This window comes from Melozone crissalis, unplaced genomic scaffold, assembly GCF_028551555.1.
Source record: "Melozone crissalis strain CALT ecotype California unplaced genomic scaffold, PUWL_Pcris_2 ptg000004l_1, whole genome shotgun sequence".
Classification (NCBI taxonomy): domain Eukaryota; kingdom Metazoa; phylum Chordata; class Aves; order Passeriformes; family Passerellidae; genus Melozone; species Melozone crissalis.
In genome coordinates, this window is record NW_026535782.1 from 42771489 (window position 1) to 42798120 (window position 26632).

At 48.3% G+C, this 26632-nt stretch overlaps 1 long non-coding RNA gene across 1 annotated transcript in view; it reads left to right on the top strand.

The window, feature by feature from the left end:
* Window positions 1-26632, top strand: part of LOC128935262 (uncharacterized) — a 49651-nt gene that overhangs the window by 22772 nt on the left and 247 nt on the right. The window lies entirely within an intron of this gene.

Sequence of the window (26632 nt, forward strand, 5' to 3'; positions counted from 1 at the left end):
TGTCAATAATGCAGTGGATAAAGGAGAACCAAGTGATATAACGTATTTAGACTTCCAAAAGGCTTTTGAAAGATCCTGCACTTGAGCTGCTAAAGAAGCTAAGCAGTCTGTGAGAGACAAAATATTGACATAGATCAAAAACTGAGTAGGAGACTGAAAGAATGAGGAGATTAAACAGTCAAGTTTCACCATGGCAAAAGGTTAATGTGGCCTCCAGGTTCTCTTCTAAATCCCTTGTGATTTACCTTATTGTTTAATGAATTGGAAAGGTGGGAGGAGAGATATGCCATATGGAAATCAGCAGATGAGACAAAATTATTATGTTGGCTGTGGACAGAAAGGGCTGTGGGAAATGCCTGAGAAAGAGAACTAAGTCAAATGAACACACTGTGCTCTGGTGAATGAAACTGAATCTTGGTATGTTCAAAGTAATGTGTATTCAGGGCACACTCAAAACTCTTTAGATACCAAAAAGGTCCTGAATCAAGAGTATCAGCCAAATGAAAGTGAGGGTGAATGTCTTTGCAGAGCTCTGCCCCATGCTGTGATGCCCTTGAGCAGGCAAATCAGCTGTTTGGATGCAGAGGCTGTGGGTAGAGAGGGCTCTGGAAGAGCTCTTGGTACACCTGCAGTGCTGCTTCATTTGGAATAGCAAGCCAAACCCAGGTCAGCCTTTTTCTGAAGGGATGCTGGAGAACTGACGGGCCTCTGAGGTGAGACAGAAAGCCTGTGAACACCCCCAAGTGAAGACAGGGGCTGTTGGTGTCACACAGCAGACTGGGAGCGTGTGGTGGGAGGAAATGAAATTATGAGACATATGAGGGATATCGGTCCTTCCTTTCCTCATCACCTAGGAGTGAAGGAATGCACAGTGAAATTAAAATGTATGGGATTTAGGTTTGTATAGGATTTTAGGGTTGAACTGTGGAGGTCTAAAGACATGAGAACCCAAGAATTTAGAAGGGTTCATAATGGACTTCTGTGTTTTGTGGAGAACAAGAGTACCCCAATGAGCTTTAACTAAGGATGAGCCCAGTTTTGGAGCCTGAACCTGCAGATTCAGTCTTCAGAGCCTACATTAGCCTGCACCTCAGAGCAGAAAATAAGAAAATTGAGGCAGGAGTACATTGTCCCTCATTTGTCTGCTTGGATGTTTTTCCACCTTTTCTCCCCCAAATCCCAGTGATATTTTTTGCTGAGAGCCAGTGCGGACATTTCTCTGACCTGGAATGATTGTTCCCTGTGTACATCTTACCTGCTGGGACATGAACAGTGAAATTCTGTTCATGTCCAATCATGTTGAAGTCCATATTATGAAGGAGAATTTTCATCCTTTGAGTTTGAACTCGGTTCTGGGGAAAACCAAACCCCATCCTTGCCACAGGAAAGGTGCAAACCCACCTAAATTCTTGATATTGCCTCAGATCAGAAACCTAACCTGCAAAATTCCCAGATATTCCTGGGAAATTACACATGCTTCCATCTTCTGCCTGAACTATGGATACAGGAATCAGTGCCAGGATAGCAGGGCATCCAGACAACTTTCCAATTTCCAGGCCAAGCTGGAACCCAGAATTAAAAATCTGCTGGGGCTGAAGGGAGAAGAGAAATTCCTGAGCCTATGGTAACCCTGAAACCTTATTTGACTACTTTCTCCTCTCTTCAGTGTAAGGACCTGAGTCTACAAACATATCTTCCCTGTCCAGCATTCCCTATCCAGGAGCATGGTCCCAATTCTTGTTTGTTTTTTTTTTTTTTTTCCCCTGAGTCCATGATATAGGATGCTGAAATCTTCAACAGCTTGGCTAACTTAGCCTGTTTGATTTCTAGCTACAAATGCATGTGTAGCTTCACACAAGTCCCAGACTCTTTGTAAGTATGTCTCCTTCCTGGGCAGTCCATGAGGTGTGAGCAGAGGGACTACTTACCCAGGGAAATAGACAAAAAACCACTGGGGATCATCTTTGCATGCTGCTCTTTGATGATCTCTGTGAGATCTCTTGTATTCTTAGAGCTGTGATTTGTTTTGGTGAGGAGCTTGGAGCTGCACCCACCGCAGCTGATGTGGATAGAGTGGGAGCAGCCAGGCTTGTGTCCCAGTGCCAAGGGACCTGGGGTCAGTATCACACCTTTCCACGTGGGTAAAAGTTCCTGTGAGGCCAGAGGAGCTTTGGCAGTGTGTCAAAGCTGACATCACCATAGCCTCTGCAAACCTCTGGGCTGGAAGCAACACCTTCAACACCTCTCCTGCAATCCAGGAGCTGGGGACTGTGGGGGCTGAGAGACGCTGACGTCACCCATGCTGCGTGCCAGCAACCCCAAGGCTTTGGAGATGGCTTGATCATCACTACTCTGTTATAGCACCTAAAAAGACCTCTGGGATCAAAAGATGATTGCATCTCTCTGCTCTATTACAGCAGCCAATGAACCTCCAGGGCCAAAGGATAAATGCACCATCGCTGGAGTATTGCAGCATTTAGAAACCTCACTCACTGACTCACAGCTGTCTGACCCCTCCACCACAACCACTTTGAATTTGTCTCGGCACCCAGCCACCTTCTCTGCTGAGGTGTAGCTGGATAATCCTTGTGCTTTTACAGTGCCTGCCTGTGTGCAGCACTGAGGTGAGACCACACTTTCTTCTCACTTAGTTTGGTACGGGGGGAGCAATGGTCTTGTGATGCATTTGCCAGACCTTCACTCTATGAATGCAGCAAAACAGCACTGAAATAAACCACCTCCCTTTAACACAGCATCAGTGAACCTCTGGTACTGCTTCGCTGTGAGGTGATCTGCTCTTGCCTGGTACAGGGAGGGGGCTCCTCTCAGACTGTTAGAGGTGTTTCAGAAGATAACTCAGTCCCTGGCAAGAGCTCTGTTGTACCAGCAACTCGAGCTTACTAATGGCAAGGGGGATACTTTGAATGTCTGGTCAGTGATCCTGGCTTTTAGAAAGCATGAATTAATTTCTCAGACACCCTAGAGAGGTGGAGTTCTGTCATGTTATGAACCTGACTTGTAGATTCTGAGGAAAATCCTAAAAGCTTTTGGTAATAGAGGTTTTAGTGAGTTTAATGCCGATGGAATTAAAAGTCTCTAGGCACTCGTTGTGAATGGATTTACATTGGGGAGATTAGAAAAGGGAAAACATTATTGGTGTCCAGGAAACTCAGGAGAGCAGCTGTCAGCTGGTTTAGACGGAAGGTTCCCCAGTGGACAGGTGCCCTGGCAGCCAGACAATGCACACGCACCCCCCGTGGGGCTGGCTCGAACACTCACAGGCTGGGGACACGTCCCAGGGCCACTGTGGGCACACCACATGTGAACATTCACAATAGGATGTTTGCATCCACCAGTTTTATGGACACACTGAGCATGATTTAATGCAGGAATGGTCTCTTCATTTTGGCTGGCATCTCTTACACAAAGAGCCACATCACTCGGTGCTGCTGGCCTTTCCCAGCATGTTCATTACTGTGCACTCCTGCTGAGGAGCACCAAGAAGAAATGCCTGCCCTCCTCCCTGCCCACAGACACAGCACTCTGTGCAAAGCAGTCTCCTGTTCATGGATAGGCCTTTCACAGTCCCCCTTTCTTCCCAGCAGAAAAGCACCTGGCGTGTAGCTGTGAAATGTAACAATGAAGCACAGTTAAAGTGAACGCTGGGCAGGGTCCTCGTGGAATAATTTTGTGAGGTTTAATAATTTTGTAGTAAATTTTGGCTAACTCACAAAATCCACCATTTTCAACTTGTCTGGGAGGCTTGGGGAGGCATCTTTATATTGGCCAACTTCTGCTCCTTTTCCCCAGGCCTCAGTGTTTGCCACTGCTGGGGAAAGCATCCTGGAGGCAAATGATTTTTCCCTGTGCCCTTAGACAAGTAAGGCATGATCCTGGAGGGTTTGGCCTTTCTTGGGCTTCCCTGCAGAGGCTGGGTTGCTAAGGCTGTGCTCTTTGCTCAGGGATCAGAGAGGCAACAGAAGAAAAGACACCAAGAGACCTGTGGGGAGAATGAGAAAGGTTAAAGCATTAAGTACATGAGCTGGTTATGCTCCTCTCGGGAAGGCTCCAAGAGATGCTGTTCCCCTCGTTATTTCTCTCCAAAGTCCTTATCACTTGTTGGTGCACCTTTTTGAGAGCAAAGATCAGGGTTCATCCACCCTGGCCTTCTCTTTAAGTGGTAGATCATCAAGCTGAGGACTCAATTAAAATCCTGTTTTGAAGATCTCTATTTTCTCTGCCACACATGCAAGCTCACTGGGTGATCAGGCTTTGTTAAGGCAGGGGGGTCCCTGCCCCAGGGAAGATGGGCAGACAGGAGAGCTGGTGCCTTGCCAGGGCATGCAGGTAATAACCTGACTTTATCAACTGAGTGCCCACAATCAAGCCAAGAGCAAGAGTTGTACCTTCTTTGTAGGGTGAAGATAATGCCCTGTCCTCAACACAGAGTGGAGTGCTGGGATTCATACCATCTCTTTTCTTCCTGCACAGCATGCATTACTGCCTGTTGCCTCTGGGCGTCTGGGTGAGAGGGAAAGGCTGCCGAATGGTTGATATGCCCTCAAAAGAAGGTGTCAGATGTTGAGTACCAGGGGCAGGGCAGACACAATGTTTATGGGGGCCCTTCCAGTGAGTGGATAGGTGCCACCAGGGTGTCCACACACAGGGAGGAGATGGGAGAGAGGAAACAGTTAGGAAAGAGGGTGAGCAGTCTCAGTGCCTCCCCATGTGGCCCTGTTTGTGCTGGCAAGAGGTGGTGGGAGTGCAGGGAGTCAGGGAAGGAAGAAAGGGAGGGGGATGCTCTGTTGGCATGCTGGTGCCCCTCAAAGTGGTGGGGAGCCTGTGTTGTGGTAGTCAGCCCTTGGCCCTGGGCTTGCCTTCATCAGATGGTTCATGCAGCTTGGAGAGAAGGGGGGTTTTACTTAAAGAATAGAAACAAAAATATTAATATGGTGACTGGAGCTATGGCAATGCACATTGAGTGCTCAGCAGTGATGTTTCTGGAGGAACTGGAGTTGTCCCTGGAGCCATGGGCCTAATCTGTTCCCAGGAAGGTGCCTGACCTGGCCCTCCTGATGATACACTTCTGCAAATGTGTTGATCTGCTGGGCATGCAGGCACCTGCCTTTAGATGGGTGCAGAGCCAGGCTGGACTGACTTCTGCTCAGGCTGCATTGGCACTGGCAGCACCTGTGGATATCAGCAAGGAGATCCGCTCTGGAATCCGCTTTGCAACTGGCACTGCAAAAATGTTTTTGTTCTTTCTGCATCGTGTGTGAAAGAGCTTCTATCCCACCATTGCCTTCTAAAGGCATCTCTGTTTCTGTCAATTTATCCACAAGTACAAAGAGGACAGGAGTGCAGGTGGTCCCCCCTGTGCCAGACAGCAGTGCTGGCTGTTGTAATCAGCTCGTTCAGGCAGGATGTGTTCACCCCCTCTAAACAGTAGTCATTGTCTATTCCCAGGCAGAACGGTGCTTCTGGAGGACATCTAGCACAACTAACTCATCGTGACAACCAGCAGCAACTTCAGGCTGCTTTCAGAGGGCTGTTTGTGGGATCACCTCAGCCCTTTAGCACAAGATGTACACTTGCAGCAAGCCCTGCCACTACAGAGGACAGAGGCTTCTGTTTCCTTCGAGTCCCGTGTCCCTGGCAAATGCTAGCCCATGACCAATGCATTCAATGCTGACAGGTCAGCATGAGAAGGGAGAAAGGGGATCTTTATCTCAATGGGATCACTGAGAGGAAATGGGCTTTGCAGCAGTGAGGATGTGATGAAGTTGTCAGCTGCAAAAGACTGTATGTGGTCTTAAGGCCCTAGATGGGGGCAGGCTCGTAAACACATGATGGGGCACACTCACAGCTTCCCTGGAGATGGGAAAAGCTATTTGAGGGCAGCCCCTAGGATTTTCAGGATCTGTCAGTTGCTTTCTGGTGATGAGAAAACCGGGCACATTCCTGTTGGAACTGAATAGCAGAGATTCCAAGACCTTCATTTGCATGATTAACAGGGTTTATGCTTGCTGTTTTTTCAGGGACTGTCCTCTGTGTGAAACTGTAGCCTTGCCACAGAGCACTGGGCTGAAGAGAGTGTAGTGGAGGCTGAGTGCACCTGTGATTTATGGGAAGATTACAACCTTGCCTGCACAGCCACGTGGATGTCAGCATGGTTTATATTATCTGCACCACGGTGGCATGTTACATTCTCACAACACGCAGAGGGTGAGAAGGGGCAGACTTTTCAGAGGGAGCTGCCTCTGGGCATTGCTATTTTTTACTTCATCCTTGGAGTTGGTGAGCCTGGTAGTGTTGTAGGGTGACATGTATGAAGAAACCTGACACCAAGCTGGAGGACCTATGAGGCTGTATCATGATATAGCCAACAAAGTGATCTGCTTGCTGTTGCTTTGATGTGATCATAGGACAGTTTGATGCTTTATTCAAAGCACTGGTTACAACTTCCCTGCCCTTCTTTCCCAAGCACTTTGAGGCCAACTAATTTATTAATAAATTAGAGGGATTAAAATAAACAGTGCTTTGAAAATCATTAGGCATCCCAAATGCCTGGAAACAAACAGCAGTTGAAGTAAAAATACAAAATGCAAATAGGCTAAGAACTGGGCCATAAAATATTGTATCCTAGCCCCAGGGCAGCTCTGGAAAGAAAAATTGTGGGTTTTTTTCACTTGTCTCTTTGGGTTGGGACAGAGAAAATAGCACTGGGGTTCTGTGAGTGAGGAATTGTCCCTGCCCCAATTCCTGCAGTGGTACAGAGCCTGCCCCACCAGTGGCTTTACTGGCTGCAGAACAGAGATGTGGGGAGATGAGGCCACAAGCACCAGCCACGGGGCTGGAGCTAAGGCAAGATCTGAAGGCTACAGACTGGGGACCATCTGGGTGAGCAGCTGTCCTAGGCAGCTCCTTCTGCTACTCTTGGTCCTGACCCTCACCCTCCAGGCACTGCATACCCAATTCTTTCTTCCTCTCAGTTCGCTGCCTTTCTTACTCCAGCTCCTCTTTCTCTCTCTGAAGACCCAGGGACTGACACAGCCAATTCATGCAGCGTCCAGCTCATCTTCCTTCAGTGGTACCAAAGCTGAGCCCCTGCACTGGTGGGATGCTGGCTGCTGCCAGAGCAATGAGAGACCACTTTACACAATGACCTCTCCTTGTTCTGCATCCTGGCTGGGGTGATGCATTTATTGTTGCCAGATGCCTTTTTCTTGTCAATCTGTGCCAGTTCACAGACACCTTATAACACCACTGTCCCAGTGAGGAAACACAGTCCCTGTGACAGTGTTCACAGGGGTCCAAGGGTGAGGGAAGGGACGAGGATCTGACTCCAAGTTTCAGAAAGCTTGATTTATTATTTTATGATATATATTATATCAAAACTATACTAAAAGAATAAAAGAAAGGATTTCATCAGAAGGCTAGCTAAGAATAGAAAAAGAAGGAATCAACAACGAAGGCTTGTGTCTCGGACAGAGAGTTCGAGCCAGCTGACTGTGATTGGCCATTAATTAGAAACAACTCTATGAGACCAATCACGGATCCACCTGTTGCATTCCACAGAAGCAGATAACCATTGTTTACATTTTGTTCCTGAGGCCTCCAGCTTCTCAGAAGAAAAAATCCTAAGGAAAGGATTTTTCAGAAAACATGTCTGTGACAAGTCCCCAAGGACATCACAAAGGGTACAAACAGTGGATGACGGTATGGGTGATTATCTGATTGCTGTGTTGTTCTGGGAGATGTTTATAGGGGGATTACTTGGAAGAGAAAGCTTTTGAAAAATGCATCAGAGCAACATACATGTCTTTGATGTGTTTAAAAACTGGTGTGGTCCTGCTTAAGAAGTGGAAGTAATGAGGGCAATCAGTCTCAGCTCAGTAGGATGATTTTTAGGCCAGAGAAATGTGAAGGAATCACAACTGACTGATGTTCCTGCCCAGCAGAGAACAAGGAGATCCAGTTTTCCAGGCGGTTGTTGGAGGTCCTCTGTTGGTGAATGAGATATTCCCCACCTTCAAGACTGAATCCTATCCATCATTGGAGAAGACTGTGTATTTGTGAGGAGGAGCAGGGGTTCAGCTGTGAGAAGTTTGCCTGCTTCAGGAATTGTCTGAACCATCTTGAGTTTCTCTTGCGTGACGGACTTCTCAGGCATCACTGGCCAGGGAGAAAGCAGTCAGACAATGAAAGAAAGCTGGTCTAGGAAAAGGCAGAGCCTGTCTGATAATTGAATACTTCTCCCTGCCTGGCCAGCATGCTGTGAGTGGAAGACATCATGAGGCCAAGTGCCTGCCACTGCCAAGGGACTTTTCCCCTCCACACAGCCACTGGGATTTCTAATCCAGGCTGTACAGGACAATGCTGTCATGTTAGTAATGGTATAACTCTCTTAGCAGTCTACTGGTGTGACAGAGTCACAAAGGGAACAGTGTAGGCTGAATATGCACTCATGCTTGCTAAGCCTGTAATCCCAGCTTTGATTTTCTCTCTCTCTTTTCATTTTTTTCATTTTTATTCTTTTTTTTTGTTTAATAATAAGTTCAAACTTAATAAGAGTGATTCACTAGTTGCTTGTTTATTCGTCTTTGGCATGGTGTCCAATTTGGATTGCACAGGGCGGAAAGGTGAGGTGTGGGGAGAGAAGGAAGAACTGGGAGATGAAGGGGGAAGCTGCAGAGTGCTCCTGTTTCCTCTCTCCATGGAAACTAGGGCTGGTGTCTTTCTGTGAACCTGAATGTCTTGGCTGTTTTTTCCTCTATGGTCAGAAGAGGCTGATGATCAGCTCTGTTCTCCCATTTGATTTTGATCTTTTGTGGGTTTCCTTGTAAACATTCAGCAGCTGTTAGCAGCTGATGGGAAGTGTTTGGTGGTCTGTGAGATGGATGGAGGCAGGCCCGTGAGTGTCCTGAACTTGTCTGGCCTGGTTGTTATGCTTGGATGAGGCAAGGGTCAGTGATGGAGCTGAACCTTTCCAAGGCTGTGTCTTGCAATTGCATCTGAGACTGTGCCTATACTTCCTTGAGGCTGGTCTATTTTCTTTGCAGATCCTAGCAGACCCCAGATGTTCCCAGCCCAGGCAGTTGCAAGACCTGCTGTAGGGCTGATTCTGGCATCATAATGTCTTTTTGCATCCAGCCCCCTCTTGGTTCTGCCTGCCTAGGAACCTGACCACCTCTTCTCAGAAACTGCTCAGGCTGGGCAGCAAGATTCACCATTTTCTTACTACTGCTGGGCATTAGTAATGGCATTACAGCTGCCATTAAGAGCTGCCTTGCACTGTCCTTTTTGCTCTGGGCAGTCACTGGCTTCAGCCACACCTCATCCAGTTTCACCCCAGGTGCTTCTTCCAGGGTGAGCTTCTTCCCTCCTTGTCTCCAGTGGCAGGCACAGCCCTGCTGAACTGCTCTGGGCTGCAGGTGGCTGTTCTTGTGGCTAGGTGACACTGAACATGGGAGACATGGAGCAGGTCATCCGGAATAAGCAGTTAAATGTGGGCTGGTGCATAGGAGGACAGTGAACAGGAGAGGGCAGAAAGGTTAGAAAAACTAGCTTTAGTTTAGCTAAAACTAAACAATTGTGGAGAAGCATTAGAGTGATACTAAAAGCCTTCTGCTTCCCTTAGTTAAACAATGTGTACTTGTGGTTCACCGTGGCTGGACTGGTCCTGACTCCCAAAGTGCTGTGTCCAGGTGACCCATGTGTGGTGCTGAGACTGCCTGGCATAGAGAAGACAGCTCTGTCTGAAACCAAGGGAAGCTGTGGGGCATTGTGGCAGCTTGAGGGGTGGTGAGTGATGGCAGGCAACATGCTGTCGTGCAGGATCAGCGAAACACTGCTCATCTCTCAAGCCGTCTGCTTCTCTTGCTCTTTGTGAGCCACTTCTCACTTCTCCTTTTCATGTGCTCATATCACCTCTCTTTTCTTTCCCTCACTTTCACTGTGTGGTGCATGGCCCAGTGACTATAATCCATGATAACTCTCTATTCTCTCTTTTCTCTTCCTCACCACCTTTCTCACTCATCCTTTCTTCGTGTCTCTCACTAACACTCTGTTGCTCTCCCTGCCAATTTATTCTTCTCTTTCCTCCCACACTGTCCCCGTTTCATCAATCTCAGCACAGTCCTGTTTCTCACCAGAGCTGCTGTTTCATGTTGACTCTGGTGGAGGGAGGGCAGGCAGGTGTAACAGGTAACAGGTAGGAAGCAGGAGAGTTGAACTGAGACCTGCTTTGGTGACCATGGCTGAGTCACGTCACCTATTCTGTGGCCTGGCTCCGTTTCTGTGACAGGGAACACTCAGCCACGAGTGAATCTGCAATGCTTAGAGGTGGTAGGGCCAAGGTCTGTGAAGCTCCTGGAAGTGGGTTAAAGCTCTTTGGGTGCCTGTAAAGTTTTTGTTTGTCTCTAGTGCCCAGCTAAGCCCTTGTGCCCAGACTGACTCGATGGAGGCATGTTCCCAGCCCTGCCTGCTTTCCTATTCTCAAAATCTGCCCCACCCACACTTTCCTATGAAATAACCCCATGGGTTGAAGTTGACAAGGCTCAGCTATGGAGTTTTGATCTGCAGCGATCCAGAGCTTTGTCCCTGCAAAACCCTGGAGACTAACGGCAACTCCTGTTGATATAGGTGCTACCTTTGTAATTACACCAATTTGCCTCCCCAGTTCCACCTTTTTCTTCTTTTCTTCCTCTCTGCCATGCTGCTTTTCCACCTTTGCATACTGGAGCCTGCCTTGCCTGCTGGCTGCTGAGGGCTGGCCCGGAGCTGCCAGATGCTTGCACCTTCTCAGCTCTCACGGGTAGGAGTTGCTATGGGAGACAGCGAGAAAGAAAAAGTGCCTTCCCCAGCAGCACTAGGAGCCAGAAGTCTTCCATTGAGTGGAGAACACCCCCCTCTTGTGCTCCTTACTCCCCTCAGCCCCCCTTTAGAGAGCACTCTGCAGAAAGCCGTCTTTGAAGCCCCTTAATTAGTGTCCCGTGTGTCCTGAACGGAGCCCTTCATTACCACCAGCAAGAGGCATAAATTGGCATGTGTTTCAGGTTTGGGCTCAGTGCCAGAATTTTGCTCCAGTCCCCTCCCTCCAAACCTCTCCAGCTTTCCCCCTCCTCAACACACATGCGTGCATACACACACTCACTCTCTCTCACACACAGGCACACACACATGCACGCACAAGGGACCCTGTCAAAAAACACACGTCCCCTTTCCATCATCCCACATTTCAGAGGAAAAAAACAATGACAGAGGTCGCTCTGTTCCCTGCCTCCCCACGGCTTGCTCTTGGCTCTGCTGACCCTTCAGCATATGCAACTGCAGGTTGGGGGTCATTATCAGCCCCAGAGTGTCTCTCACAGCCTGTGGATGTGCTCAGAGGGTGCTAATTAGTGAGAGAAGGGCTGATTAGGTTAGAAATTAAGTGTTTATTCTATCTTTCTTTTTTTCTTTTTTTTTCTTTTTTTTTTTTTAAATGTGTATGTGTGTAAAAATAGTGAGGCCAGATGGAGTCTCAGGAATAATGAGAGAAAAGGCAGTCAGGAGTCAAGGAGGGGTGAATCTGTATCCTGTCTCACCTCTTCTGCACACCCTGGGTGGACAGGCGTTCTGCAAACTCACAGCATTCCTGCAGCCACCAGCAGCCACCACACATTCCCTGTGGCTGTCCTTGTTGGGATCGAGCTGGAAATCTCTCTGCACAATGTTCTGGAGAAGCTTTTCATATCTGGAGAGCCTCTCATCTCCATCACCTCATCTTTTCCAGCTCAACCTTAGTGCCTTTGTTTCCCTCCTCCTCCCCACTTTTTTAATCTCAGTGTCACCACTCGCAGCAGCCAACAGGTTACTGGCATCACCAGCCTTTCAGTGACACCCCTTGTCTTTGCTAGTGTCTCACCACAAGTGTGCTGTCCTCATAGAGAAATCCTGCCTCACAGGCTCTTCCTCTGCCAGACTGAGGAAATTCAGTCTATCTCTGCCATGGACTTTGCCCTTCCTTTGCAAAAGTTGCAACAGAGGACCCCCAAAGTTGATTAGGAGTCTGATTTCCAGGAGCTCCAAAGTCTCTATGCCTGAGCAAACCACATCCTTGTCCTGTTACGTGGCCATTCTTCCCTGCACCTATTGCTATGTTCAGCCTGTTATGGGCTGTGGGATAAGGAAGAACAGATCATGGTAGGGCTGAATAGCAACTTTTTCATGCCACAAGGCTGTTCTGTGCTTCCAGTGCTGCAGGGAGAAGCTCTGGGGCCATGAGGGGCAGTTAAAAAACTGCCTTCCTTCCACTTTACCTAAAGTTGGTCTCTGGGGCCAATATTTTGGATGCAGTGGACATAGAGCCTTTCTCCAGCGGCCAATGTTTAGGTTGAAGATACTCAGGTTCCAGCAGGCTGGAGGAGAGGGAAGGAAAGAGGCTGTGCTTAACTGTGCTCTACAGCTTGCTTTCTGGGGTGGGAATTGGGCTGGCAGACTCAGGAGTTCGCACAGTTGGAGGCTGGTATCTGCAGCAGGCCACTTCGGTGACCTGAGGGCTCACTCTGATGTTGGCAAGGAAGGCCATCTCTCCCAACTGGGGATATGAGTGTTGAGAAAGGGCTGAGTTTGTTTTGTTGATCAGCTTGGGGAGTGTGTGTGGGGGGAGGTAAGAACTTGTCACTACGATGTGCTGGAGGAGTATCTGCAGGGAGGAGTATTTGCTCAGTAACCAGTGGGGGGATTGTGATCCCTTAGAATCACAGCTGACTGGGATGTGTGGGTCTGACAGCAGAGGAGATTCTCTTGCTGACACTAGGGGGGCCCTAGACTCTTAGCTGCATTTCAGAGCCCAACTACAAAGTGTCTGGCGCACTGGGGCTTTGTACCTATGAAATAAGAAGTCCAGCTTCTTTTAAGGGTGGGAGAGCAGCTGAGGATCCCCAGCTCCAGGGGTGTACTTGTGATGGGAAGAGAGGCCACATGTGTGTGCTGGTGCTCCTTGGGCTGTGTGCTGTCAGTAGAACTGCATGCATGACTGTTTGGCTCTGGCATGACAAGAGGGTGTATTTGTCTGGGTACAATTCAGACCTCATTCCCTTTTCATTGCAACGGTGTTTTTTTACCATGTGGCTCCTGTAACAGCCAAACAAACAAACAAACAAACACACACACACACGGGAATCCAAACTCCCTATTACCACCACATTGCAGATGCAGCCTGGTTTGGCCTGTATTTCTCCCGTTGCCACAGCAACGGTAAGCCAGGGAGTAAATCAGAATATCCTCTCTGGTGCTCATCACCCCCATATGGCAAAATAAATGACAGTGTGGAAAGCCTGGTCTGTCTCCCCTACCTCTGCTTCCCAACTCCAGTTCAGCAGAGACCCTCCAGAGACCTCTCATATGCCAGTCAGACCCCAAGGAGATCACAAGCTTCCTCTGCAGGGGATGAGGGAACACCACCTCTGCTGTGACCAGCAATCCCCCTTATTCACTCCTCCAGCTGCTGTGTCTCCCGTGGAGGGTGATTAGGTTGGAATCAATGTTCAATGTTCATGGGTTCAGCTCAGCTGGCTTTTAACAAGATGAGTCCCATCAGCTCCACTAAGGACCAAATAGCATCCAAACCAGGCTTAGCAACCTGCTTCTTGCTTCAGCAAACTCTGCTTACAGCTGGGAGAAACAGAGCCTTTGGAGAGGAGCAGAGCAATCAAAGCACATTTAGGACCAGGACTCCTGTCCAGCTGAGCTCAGAAATATGCTCGCTGGGACAGCTGCCAAAAGGGCTCCACCAGCTACACTTTGTGTCGGCCTTGGGCACTTCCAAAGTCAGCAATGTGCTTAGGAGAGAGATCTGTCTGCCCAGAAAGAAGAGTCCTTGGGAGGAGAGGAGGGACACTGCCCCTGAGAATCGGCGTGGTGCAGTCCCCTGGAAGCAGGGGAGAAACTGGACTCGCATTTTCTACAGCAGCTCTTTCTATGCGCATCCTAGGTTGGATAATTCTAGCCCTGGAGGATGACCTGCATCCCCTTTTATTCCAGCAGCCGATTAGAGGGTATCTGTCACTCGTGCCTCCCCCACCTTTGGCTGTGACTTCCTTCATTAGGAATCTCACTCTGTTCTTTGGCTGGATTTCCCCTGAGAATCCGATTTATGGCTCCCCAGTGATTGCTGATGTGTAAATACTGTGTGCTTCAGTATGGCAATGTGAATGCCCTAGTGCATTGGAACTGTTAACCCTTCAGCAGCTGAAGATCCTCTCCCTGTTGTGAAAGCTGCCTTGCTTGACAGGGAGAATCCCAGACTGGGATCATGGGATCTCACTCTGGCTCTAGGCATGCTTGCAGATTGGTGCAGGTGGGTGGACCATTGCAGGCCTCCTCAGGTTTCTGTGCAGGTGAAAGGATGAGGCAGGAGCAGCCCAAATAAAAGGCAAAAAGGGCCATTTAATGATTAAATGCTAGAGCACAGCAGCAGTGTAAAAATATACATATATCACAAGCCTTAATTAACACAGGCAAAGGGAAAAGGAGAAAAAAATCCACTTTTTAAAGGTTTCACAGAGACTATAAACTGGCAGCACAGAAAAAAAAAATGTAATACATGCAAATTAATGGCATAAATTTAGGGTTACTTAACTTCACAAATGTTAACAAGCTCATAAAAAAAAAGTTATTCTTTCTCAGTTTCCTGTCGCTGTTTGTTTAATTCTCTCGCTCTCTTTTTTAACTCTGTTGAGAAGATTATGTTTTCAGTATATTCCTCCTAAATTAATTCTGCCTCTCTCTCTTCCTTCTCCCTCCCTCGTCTCTGTCTCTTTCTCTGTACCTTCCTCTGTCTGCTTGCCTTCCTTCCCTGCCTATCTATCATATTCCTAATGTCCCTATCATCATAGTATCTACTCTTGGATACAGTACTGTCTCATTTCTCTCCCTATTTCCTTGCCTGGCTCTCCCCCGCTCACACCCCACCCTTCTTCGCAGCTCTCAGCCTGCTACCCTCTTCTGGATTTTTTTTTTTCCATTTTTTCCCGTTTTTTTGTTGGGTTTGTTGGGTTTTTTGTTTGTTGGGTTTTTTTAATTTGTTTGGTTTGGGTTTGTTTTGGGGGGGTTGTTTTTTGGGGTGGTGGTAGTGGTTTTTTTGGGGTTTTTTGGGTTTTGTAGGGTTTTTTTTGTTGTTGTTTGTTTGTTTGGTGTTCTTTGTTTTTTTGTTTTTTCCTGTAGCAGTCTAGTAGTCAGTATAACTCCAGCCTGGTAATGCTGTACACAACACTGCCAATTTCCAAACTTGCATTTTTCCCTGCCACTGGCAGACAAGAGGAAGGCAAGGAGCAAATGAAGCGGTCTCGCGCTGAACTGCTCACTCCTCAGGCGTTTGAGTGGCTGTTTGTCACTGCAGACTGCGTGGCTGGAGGCACAGGTACGCCTGTGTGGGCAGGCTGGCTTGGTACAGCACAGCCCCCTCTGAAACAGCTGCCACAGCTCCCTCGACACCGTCCCTTTATTCCAGGCTCTGCCTCCGCACAATGCGGGATAATAAAGGGCACAGCAGCTCCTTGCTGAGCCTGGCAAGTCATGAGCCCCTGAGGTCACCGTGTCTCTGCTTCCCGCGTGTTTCTTGCTTTGCTTACAGATAAAACTAAGTTTAGAAAACTCAGGCAATTGCCAGTTTAGCTCTGCCAAAACTCATTTCTCCGGAAAGAGGACACACGCCTTTTGTTCTGCTTCTTTTTAAGCTACCAAGGACACCCCAAGTTGCATTACTTGTGACGTAACGTGTCCTGTCCATGATGCTACAGCGTTCTGTTCTTAGGCTCTTGTTCTCACTGCTTAAAGGGAAGATGGGTAAAAAAAAAATCTTATTTTGACTTATGGACCAGACTGAGTCATAGGAAGACATCATTAAAAAAAGAGAGGGGGTGGATATCATCAGCTTTGGCCACAAGCCATCCTTGGAGCTTTCAAAGTCGCCTGTAAATATTGCTGCCAGCTCTGTTTCAGTATCAGAGACAGCAGTCCTGGCTAATAGCTTTTCTCCTTAGTGGCCCAATTCAGTATTTCAGAATGCTGGAGAGAAGAGGAGGAAGTCAGTGTTTTATTCAACATAGCAATCTCAGGAACAGTGAGGTGAAATTACAAGCTGGACTCCCCTGGCAGCAATGAAAATAAGAAAATCCAAACAAACAAAGGAAAAAAAACAAACAGGCAAAACCAGAATTTCTCAAAGCAAGAGGAAGGATGTTGGTGAGTGGGTAACAGAGATGTTAGGAAGAGGAAGGACAGAGGGAGAATCTGTTGTGTTTGGAAGATGTGGGAACCATCAACACAGATGTTGCAGAAGAAAGCAATTGAGAAGCTGAATGGGACTTGCATGGGTTTACAGTTGGGTGCATGCTTAAGCGTGTTGCTAAATGGAGACCTGAATGAGTGAGAATGAGAAATAATCATGCGGGAGTCCCTGTGCAGAATCAGTCTCTGTCCAGATTGACATCACAGGCTTTCCCACTGATATAAAATGTTGCTTTTCCTGGGGAGGAAATGAGTCAGGGTGACTCCGTAGCTTAGGGTTTGGCCTATGCAGATTAAGAGGAGTAGCAAGGAATAAATAAAATATGGAATATGCAAGGGTGACTAAGGACTCAAAGAGAAACAAAGAACTGTGGGGGAAGGAATAGGGCCACAGTGAGGAACAAGGAGGGGCTGCCAGATTAATTGCTTTCTAGGGCTACCTGGAGAGAGATTTAGGGAAATAAGCATCATTCCCTGGCCATGAAGTACCTATTAGGTGGGTTAGTGGGTAAGACATTTATGTGTCTGCATTAGCTGAGTAATGTTCCTTGTTTTTTTCGTCCTTTCAGCCCAGAAACAGTCTGAAGCAAAGTTTGTTTCTCACTGAAAATATTTTCAGTACCTATGAAATCAGAGGACCAATAACAATTGTAGCCTCCATCTACTCTGCTACTGACAGCATCGAAAGAGGCAGAGCAGAGAATAGGTGGGGAAATAAGATGGAAAACTGGACTGAGCAAGAACAAAGGAAAGGGTGGGGTGTTTTTAAATTGAGCTGTCCCCCATTTTTGATTGCATCATAGCCTGAATTAGCTTTGGCCTACATAATTAAAATGGAGGATGTCAAGGTATCAGGAGGAAAAAGAATTTTGCTGGGCTATTGGCACGAATGATCTGTTCGCTGCACAGCTGCTGTAGGAAATGCAACGCCATGAGTAGACATATATAATTGTAGAGATGGGGAATGAATAAACGTGTTTCAAAGAACAAGGAGAATTCTAAATGTCAGCAAAGGGGTATATGACTCACTCATTGGGAAAATACTATTATTGGATATGAAAGTAGGACTGTACAAAGCACTCAGAAGAGGGATGCTACTAGAAAAAAGAAGAATTAATAAATGAAGGTAACATTTGGGTAAGTGACAGTGAATGAATGAGGAGATGTGCTATAAATGCCATGAGCTATCACAGGGCCTGGAGTGAAAGCAGAGAGAAAATGCGGGGTTGAGGATGGCAAAGGATGAAAAGAGATCATGGACGATGAGGAGAAGCATTGCTGGAGACTGCTGAAATACAATGGAATGGATGAGTGTTTGTTATAAAACTACTTGGCTTTTGGCAGAATAATGGTGACAAAGAGTTTCTGTTCTACTGAGTTGGGATTAAAGAAATAAATGAGGTGGAACTCCATGGGAGGAGAGGAAATGGCTGTGCTGAGGAGGCAGGAGGGGGTCCAGGACCCAGCTGGAACTGGTTTCTGCAGAGGTGTGTTAGGCTGTGATGGACATGTTGTGTGGAGAAATCCCTCCCTGTTTTTCAGAAGGAAAAAGCAGTGTTTAAGTGTAGTGGATGATATTGTATAGATTATAGACATGGCTGAAAGAAGCAGTGCAAGACCAAGTCATCTTGCACGAGTCCAAGCCAGGCATTGACAATAATTAACTAATGCTCCCAGTGCAGTCAACAACAAAATTGCAGACTTCTTGAGTCCAGAACATAATGAACTTGAAACCATTCAGTTGCCAAATGCCGGACACCATTCCAACAGACCCATCCCACATGTCTGGCTGGTCATCCTCATAGCCTGAAACGCTGTGTGCTAGTGCCTCTGCCCAAGCAGAGACCAAGGAGTCCAGCCACTTCTGTGGATGGATCGGTCCCATTTATAGCTAGGGCCAGGGGATCTCTAGTCCTGGAGGAGGAGATTTCCAGAGCCTCTTATTTGGGTCCAGCTGGGAGCAGTTCTTATTTTGGTTTTGAAACCCCGAATCCCCAGCAAGCTGCTTTTCTGGCTGTCTTGGGTTGATTGAGTCGGTAGAGAGACAGATGTAGGTGGATAATGGGAAAGGGGGTGGTAAGTGGCAGAGCTATTGCCTGAGCAGAGAGAAGGATGCCGTGTAAGTACTGCCAGTCCCCATTCAGTGAGCAAGTGGTGAGTCAGGGGCAGATACTGAGTCAGCAAGAACGCGGAGGGGTAGTGGGTGGGTAGAGCACCCTGGCTAACTCTGTGCAAACCACTCAGCTGCAACATTGCTCTCAGCTCCCTGTGGCAAAGTTGCAGGCAGTGGTTCAGGCTACCGCATCCCAGTCTCTCCCCTCCCCATGAAGTTCCCTGGGGTGCTTTTCTGAACCAGTGGGGCTTCAGAGAGGGTCCCTGACCACTGCCTCTGGTGGGCAGGTATTTTCCTGACGTGTTTATGAACGTACTTGAAAGCACTGCTTCTCTGTGAGGTGTGGTAGTAAAAGAAGGGGAATGAAAACAGCTGATGAAGGCAGAGAGAGCCCTTCAGCCTGTGTCACCCCAAAGATACTGCTCATGCAGTCAGGGAGCTGGTGGAATGTAGGAGGGGGGAAGAGAGAAAAGAAAGAAAGAAAGAAAAATAGAAATGAGGTAGAAACGAGAGTGAGAGAGAGAAAATATTTGAGAGATGAAAAGAAATTACCATACGGCAGGATCCTGTTATTCAACCTAATTTTCAAAGGACTGCAGCTGTCGCACTGAGATAATCTGTTAATTATAACAGTCATTGTGTTTTGGCAATGGAAGAAAAAACCAGGCTCTAAACAAGGCAAGGTAGTGGGGAAAAGAGAGGGGAGGCACGGTTGTGTCAAAATGCATGTCAGATGCTAGCTTGAAATCTAGGTGGGCGAGCCGGCCGGGAGGAGGGTCCCTCCCCTGCAGGCTGAGCTGTGCCACTGCCTGCGGGTGGAGGATGGAAGGAAGGTGGAAGCATCTGTGTGGAAACAGAATGCCCTGTCCAGTGTGAGGCTACTCTTCTTGCTGAATCTAGGCATGCATTTACCAGAGGAAGAGCTTGGAGGGGCTGAGAGACTCATTGCCAGTGAGGGAATCTCTCTCAGGTGGCCACCCGGGACAAGGTTAGCTGGAGGGTGAGAGAACGCTGAAGGATGCTTGAATGCCAATGCCTGTGCCCTGCAGGAGTTTGCAGGCCTGGAGGTTTCCTACACAGGGCAAATGGCAGGAAGTGATTGCTGCTCCAGGACATATATGATTCCTTAGGCTCCAATGCCTCCCTGTAAGCAACTGTAGTGAGCTGTAATTCAAGGACCATGCCCTTTTCCTACCCTGCCTGCAGTGTGGCATGTTTGGGGGCCCTCTAAACTGGCACTGCTGGATTGCTGGGGATGTTATTAGCATCCAGAAATACTGGAGGTATGCTTGGTTTGAGTGAGGGCATCCCTCAAATAGCTTCCTGCTGTTCATAGTCAGACTGCTGAGAGCCAGGACTTGTTGAAGGAAATAGGGCACCAAGGCCAGCACAGGACAGCAGAGGCGTCGCGATGACCCTGAGGAGGTGGGGGAATCTTCGCAGTGATATCACATACAGCCCAAGGATTTCTCCTGGTCTCATGGCTGGACATGCTGCATAGGAGCACACAACAGCACCAGTGCTCCCACCCTGCTTGTTGCATGCTCCCAGAGCCCCCACTCCTGGCCTGTTACCTGCAGCAGCCCGCACACACGCTCATACAGAACTCCCATTCCTGTCCTTTTACCCCTCAACAGCTCACAGACAGCAGAGGTCATTCCCTGTCCCCTAGAGCAGCTCCTTCACACGTGCACGTGCACATGCACAGAGCCTGCCCTCACACCCCGCTCCCTACAGCGATCACGTCAGGGACACACACAGCAGGAGTGTTCCCACCCCTTTCCCTGGAGCCTTCTCCCAAACACACTCGGGTTGTCTCCCATGATCCCTGCACGCCCACAAGCAGCCTGCACTCCCACCCCGTCCCCTGCAGCGCCTCTCACACAGCCAAACACTCCCACCCCTTTCTCCGAGGTGCCTGCTTCATGCAAGCACACATGCACGCACACATAAACTCACAAACAGCCTTTCCTGGTTCTCCATGGCAATTCCTCCCTCCCCAGGAGCCAGCACCGGTTCTCTGCTTCACAGAGTGACTAAACCACATCCAGCCCCAGCCCACACATCCACCCCATCACCTACAGCGACTCCTCCGCACACACACCCCCTCCACCCCGCGCTCCTGGAGCCGACAGGGCCGCGTCTTTCTCTGCAGTGACTCACACCCACACCGGTGCACCAGGCAGAGCCACTCTGGCTGGCACACTCCCTATGGCAGGTCCCTACAGAGCTTCACACAGACCCCATGCTCCCTCCCCATGGCCAGCAGGAATTATTTCTAAGCCTTTCTACTGCCCCATGTCTGGGTTCATGGCATGAAAAGGGAAGTATGTTTCCCAGGTCTCCCTCCTGGCTCTGGAGGGAGAGAATTGAAGGCAGCCTTATCGGTGATAGTATTTTTGTGGCACCTTTAATCTCTTGACATGCTCTTCTACCTGGAGCGGACTGTTTCCCAAGCCTACCCCCATGTACATGCTTCTGTGGATTGCTGCTGCAGGCTGTCTGGGTGGAGCTGGCTTGATGCAAATCCGCCTTAATCTTCAATAATCATATTAATATAAAAGGTAACCATTTCACTTTGGAAAACAAAAGTGGCTTTCTGGCCTGCCAGGGAACCACAGGCATATGAAAGACCTTTCTGCCAGTATTTATCACTCTAAAATAAGATTTATGCTTCTAAAGCTCTCTCTTTCATGCTTCTGAGCTGCTTCATTTTTCTCCCTTGAGCCTTCCCATTCTCTCTCTCTTGCTGCCTAACAAATTAGGCATCTAATCGCTGTTGGGAAGGCACGATGGGAGAGCAGGGGTTTTATATACAGCGACGTGTTGGGTTTTTTTCATGGTTAGTCTTTAAGCTGTTTGTCCCAGCAAAGATTTGGAGTCAATGGCAGTGTGTTTGTTTGAGCCTGGGTGTGTGAATTCTTCCTTCTGAATTTTTCCTTCTGAATTCTTCCTTCCCATGCCCCAAACTGGCCAAAGGGCAGGAGTGCAGAGCAGCATGTCCTTGGGGCAGTTCTGCAGCCCATATTTCATCCCTTTTCCCTTCCTCTCTGCAGGGTCCCATCCTTGCTGGCTGGAATTTGAGCTTTGTGAGTATCCTTGCAGTGGTGTCCTGTGAGAAGCAGCTGTGATCTTGTTAGGTTCCCAGTGTCCTGCTGGGATCCCAGTGGTTTGGGCTTCCAGATGTCAGGGACAGCTGGAGTTTGGGAGCTGCAGTCTTCCTCCCCACTTACAATGGGGCCAGCCCAGCTTTCAGAGGAATGAGTTTCTACTCGCAGGCACTGTGGATTTGTTTAGAGTGAAATGAACCTGCCCAGAGTTGAAGCATGAGATTTCTCTTGCAACAACACTCTGCCAAATTCACAGAGCCTCTAAGGTTGAGTGGACATCCTTCAGCAGGACTCATTGAATTCAGTTCAACTCCTGTAAGGGATGAAGGCTTTGTCTGGTTAGTGACATGGGAACACATTTTGTCGCATGACTTTCTAGAGTGTCTGTACAGCTCCTTTGACCTCTGGAGTTTTGAAGCTATAGGACTGATTTTAAACAAATGGTACATTGGAATGGAACTGAGAGATAACTCAGTTTTTATAACTTCCTTAAAGTGTTCTAATTTAAAAAATTCCTGCAAGGTGTTCTATGAAGATAGGGGATAAATTAGAGAAGAGAGAATGTGAGAAAGAAACCTTCATTGAGACCCATTAAAGGAAAGAGTCTTGTGGAGCTCAACCCTTGGTGAACATCAGAGAATCTACAGTAGAAGAGTAGAAGGCATTCTCTCTCTCTCTCTCTCTCTCGCATGCTCAAATGTCTTCCATGCCACAAAACCACCGGTCATCAGGCTTCCTGCTCCCTCTTCTCTTGGTCCCAGACTTGTCAGAGCTTTTGGAGCACCTATGGGCACAGTCACAGGTTCTTTGCTGGAAGACTTGAAGGTAACTCCTGCAATAATTCCCTAGAAGCAGGGCTGAGAGGGAAGGGACTGCTATCCTGTGAGTGCCACAGCTGTGCTTCAAGCTTCTCCCATGGCACTGTGCTTCCACTAGGGCCAGATGCAAAAGCAAGGACAATCTCTGGGTGGTGATTTAGGGTGGCTGCAGTGATGCTTAGAACACTGTGAATTACAGAAACTACCCAGCAGACAGGGAGAGTCCCTTCAAGTAAGGCATGAATTTTGAGTGCCAAGCACCCCTGGGAAAGGCTCCTCTTTAAGAAAGTAGTTAGAGAAATCCTGGAAGGATCTTAAAGCCAAGAAGAGGAGGCAGAGTCCCTTGGAGATGGTGTTTGTGCCCTGAGGCTTGCCAGGAGCAGGCAGCACACTGAGCTGGGAAGAGGGATGATGCTCAGCTGCAGCATGAAGCTTAAGAAAGCAGCAGGAGCTTTGGCCTGGTTTCGGGGTGTCCCAAGAGGAGTCAAGAGTGTTTGGCAGGTTTTTAATGCATGCATTTCAAATGGGAGGCTCTTAGCACCGTTTAAGCAATGGTAGAATTAAGTGCTGGTTTTTCCAGTGCATGGGGCCCCAAGAGGACAAGGTTGACAAGGTCAGAATTTTAGGCCCAAATTGCAGCTGTATGTGACTTTTCTGGTTGCCTTGTATTCTCTCTCAGTTTTGGTCCTTCCACTCCCTCAGGCTCCAGTTTGCCTCTCTGCCTCCTATCCTGCCTGTCCATACTTTCACTGGCTGTATTTTATGCTGCCATCTCACTAGTGACTTCAATCCTGTGTCTTCCCCTGTGCTACCTTGAGCTCCAAGTCAAAGGGATGTTTGTGGCCATTGGCACCTACCTCCTGACTCGGATTTGGGACTCTCCGCCCTCTGTTTCACTTTCCCTTCTCTTTTCTTTCCTTTGAACAATGGAACCGTCCCTGTGGCCTTCTGCTCTTCTTCAACATGCTACAGATAAACACCAATAACATTGGGACATCCATTAATAGAGAGTAAAGCAGAGGGAAATCACTTGGGAGCTGATAGGCTGGCTTTGCGCCAGCCAAGGACAGCACAGCTTTCATGGGTGCCATGTCACTCCTGTTCCTTCATGTTCACATGTACACGAAGATGGCCAGGAGCCAAGGGCTTGCTGTAAATCTTGGGTGACACTGAAGAGTGTTGGAACCTTACAACTAAATAAGCCCAGCACATGGAGGTGGTTATCTTGTACCTTCCTTATAAAACATATCCCATGTTCTAACTCTTTCTCTTGCCCATAAGTTCTCCACAACTCTTGCATCCCCCTTCCTTGGCTCTCTGCTGTGCAGGATTTGTTCATTCTTGCTTTCCCTGTCCTGTGCCTTCTTGCTCTGTTGCCTGAGAAGCAAGAGAGGGAAACAGCCAACTCCATTGTCAGCACCTTTTAGGCCAGCAAAAAGGACAGAGTGTTGCTTCCTTGTGCTGCTGGACTCCAGTGCTGTGTGATTTATGTTCTTTTGGCTGTGGACAGTTAGAGGAGTGCACTAGTGCTGCCCCTCATTCCTGGTCTCCCTTTGACTATGGATTGCCTGGGTCAGGGAGCAGCTGCTCCCTAGAGGGCAGGACATGGCTGTGGTAGAGTTGGAGACCAGCACTCCTACAGCAATGCTGTAGCAGGGTTTGATGGTGTTGGGCTGAGCTGAAATGGGGTGCTGGGCCATGGGCAGGGGTGCAGTAGGCCATGGATTGGGCTGGATTCAGTGCCCTCAAAACCAGCGTGATGGTGGGGTGACAGGAACCATTGGGAGAAGAATGTCATGGTCTGTGTATTTCTCGTACACACGGTTACCTTGGGGACCCAAGGGGACCAATGAGTTTGGCTTGAGGAGTGGCTTGATCCTTCCTGTGGCCTGTGGCTGAGGCAAGGCTACACAGCCCAGGTGGGAGGTAGGCAGGAAGCAGGAATTTCTGCATGGTCCCCTTGGTTTTGGCAAACAGCAACGATAAACACCACCTTTTTTCCTATCTATCCCTAACCCATCTCTTTCCTTTCCAGGCTACTAGGACATCTGCCCTTCCAAACCCTCTGTCCTGCCTGAGTGCAGCTCCTTGGGTGGGATGGGGTGGCTCTCAGGGATTGCTGGGTTTGCTGCAGAGGAATGTGGTCCTGGCCATGAGCTTCTCTCTGTGCATGTGCACCATGAACAAGCTACAGCAGGCAATGGTGACTTCAGCACACATCTGCCCTAGCAGAAGGGGTCAAAGCAAGTGGGCTGGGATGTTCCTGTATGGAGCTGGATATTGTGCAGAGTAATTGGTGAGGTGAGACAGGCAGGCCAGAACATAATTCTCAGAGAAGGATGGTGGCTAAAATCTGTAATCTCTAAATCTTTCCACTCCCTGCTTAGGGGGTGCCCCTGGCCTCTGCCTGGGGTGGACATACTTTGGGCACCAAAGTGCAAAAAGCATGATAGTATCTGCCACTGCTTTGTTCAGTGGAAAAAATCAGGCAAAATGAAGGAACGGTAGAGATGAAGGTAAAGGGACAGAGATGGTGTGGGGAATTGGCTGTGTCTCTGCATGGAGTCACCTCTGGAAATGGAGGAACAAGGCAGGGACTGATGCTGAGGAATATCAGAGGTCTGTGGGTCCCAGCCTGTGGAGAGCCAGATGTGCCTCCTAGCAGGCATCTGGGGGAACAGCATCAGGAAATTATTTCTCATTGGATTACAAGACTGAGAAACAAATCAACAGACTGTAAAAACCTCTGCCTTCTGCTTCATTGCTGGCTGAGGCAAAGCTGAGGCAGCAGCTGAAGGCTATCACGTGACAATCATAAGTGACATGAGTTTGGTGGCCTCAGACGATGAGCTGTGGGGAATTGAGGGTTTTTCTCTGTCTTTTCCATTGGTGTAGCTCTTCTCCCCCTTCCCTTCTCGGTCTTGGCTTTACTTTTTGGATTATTGAATATTTAAGTGTTTCTCTGTGACACTATCTCTGATCCTTTAATCCAGCTGGCCTGGTAATTCCACAGACCCAAATCAGCTCAGATTTCTCCACAGACGTAAGCCTTGTTCCTCAAGGGTTCACTCCTCCTTCATTTATCTTCCTTCATTTTATTTGTGCCCTTTGTGTCTCTGTGCTAGAAATTGGTTCAGCTTTTGCAGCAAAAGCTTCAGTGATATCTTTAATGAGCAGCCTCTCCCCAAAATAAAAGGGGCAAGAGGGGATCTTTAGTTTTCATTAACCAAGGATCCTTTTCTCTGTTTTTTTAGTGTTTCCTTTCTGCTCAAAATTAAAATTAAAAAAAAAATAGCAGAGTGCCCATGTGTTTTATCTACTGTATGAAATTATTTCCTCTGTGCTGCCTGAGGACACCCCTGCCAGGCTCCTGTCTCAGCACAGTGGGAGAAGGGTTGAAGCTGTAGCTGGAGAGAAAGGTGCTCCAGGCTGTGTTTTGCAGTCAGAACCAGGAGCTTGCCCAGAGCCCAGAAATACATTTGTTGTGGTTTAACAGGCAAGTGTCACTTTGTCTGCAAGGTGTGTGTGTTTTCTTACAAAGGGGCAGTGTTCATAGCCCCCAAGGAGAGGTAGTAAAGTACGAAGGTGTAAACTGTGCACCACTCTTTGGTGGGGGGTAGATGGGTGATGTGCTTCAGATTAGGAGTTCTGGCATTGTTGGGTGAGAGACTGGAGGCTGGTATTTGACACACTGCCTGCTCCCCACCCCCACCCACTGTGCTCAAGCCAGACTGGTTCACCTCAACAGCCTTGTCCATGCACCAAGAGTCAGGAACAATTTTTAGAGCAGAAGTGGTTACACGTGGTTTGAATTATTTATCCCTCTTGCATCAAGGAAGGAAGGAAAGAAAAAAAGTGTTTGGCTTTTTTGGAGGGGGTGGGGGAGAAGCTTGTCTGCATTTTCCCTGCTTCATGCATTCTGTGTACATCATTTCCAGGCAGCTGAAATTTCATGGCTTTGGCTGTGCTTGGGGCTTGCCTTTGTTTACACTAGGGGTTTTGAGCCCCCGCAATAACAGCTTTATGTTTCCCACTCTCCTTTCCCTTCCCCTCTACTCCCACGCCACTGCCTTCCCCCGGGTCCCTGGCTGTGATCACACTACTTAAGGGAGCCCAGATACCCTTCTGCATATCCCTGATATGACATTATACATTGTGAGGGTTCCCTCCTCAAAGGCTTATCAGCACGGCAGGCAGTACCACACCTCTCTTGCTTGCACCCCCCTTAAGGTGTCTCTTCCCCATCTCCCTCTTCTCATGAAACATTGCTGTCTATACACTTATCTCAAAGACCTTTCCAAATGATGCCTCTTCTT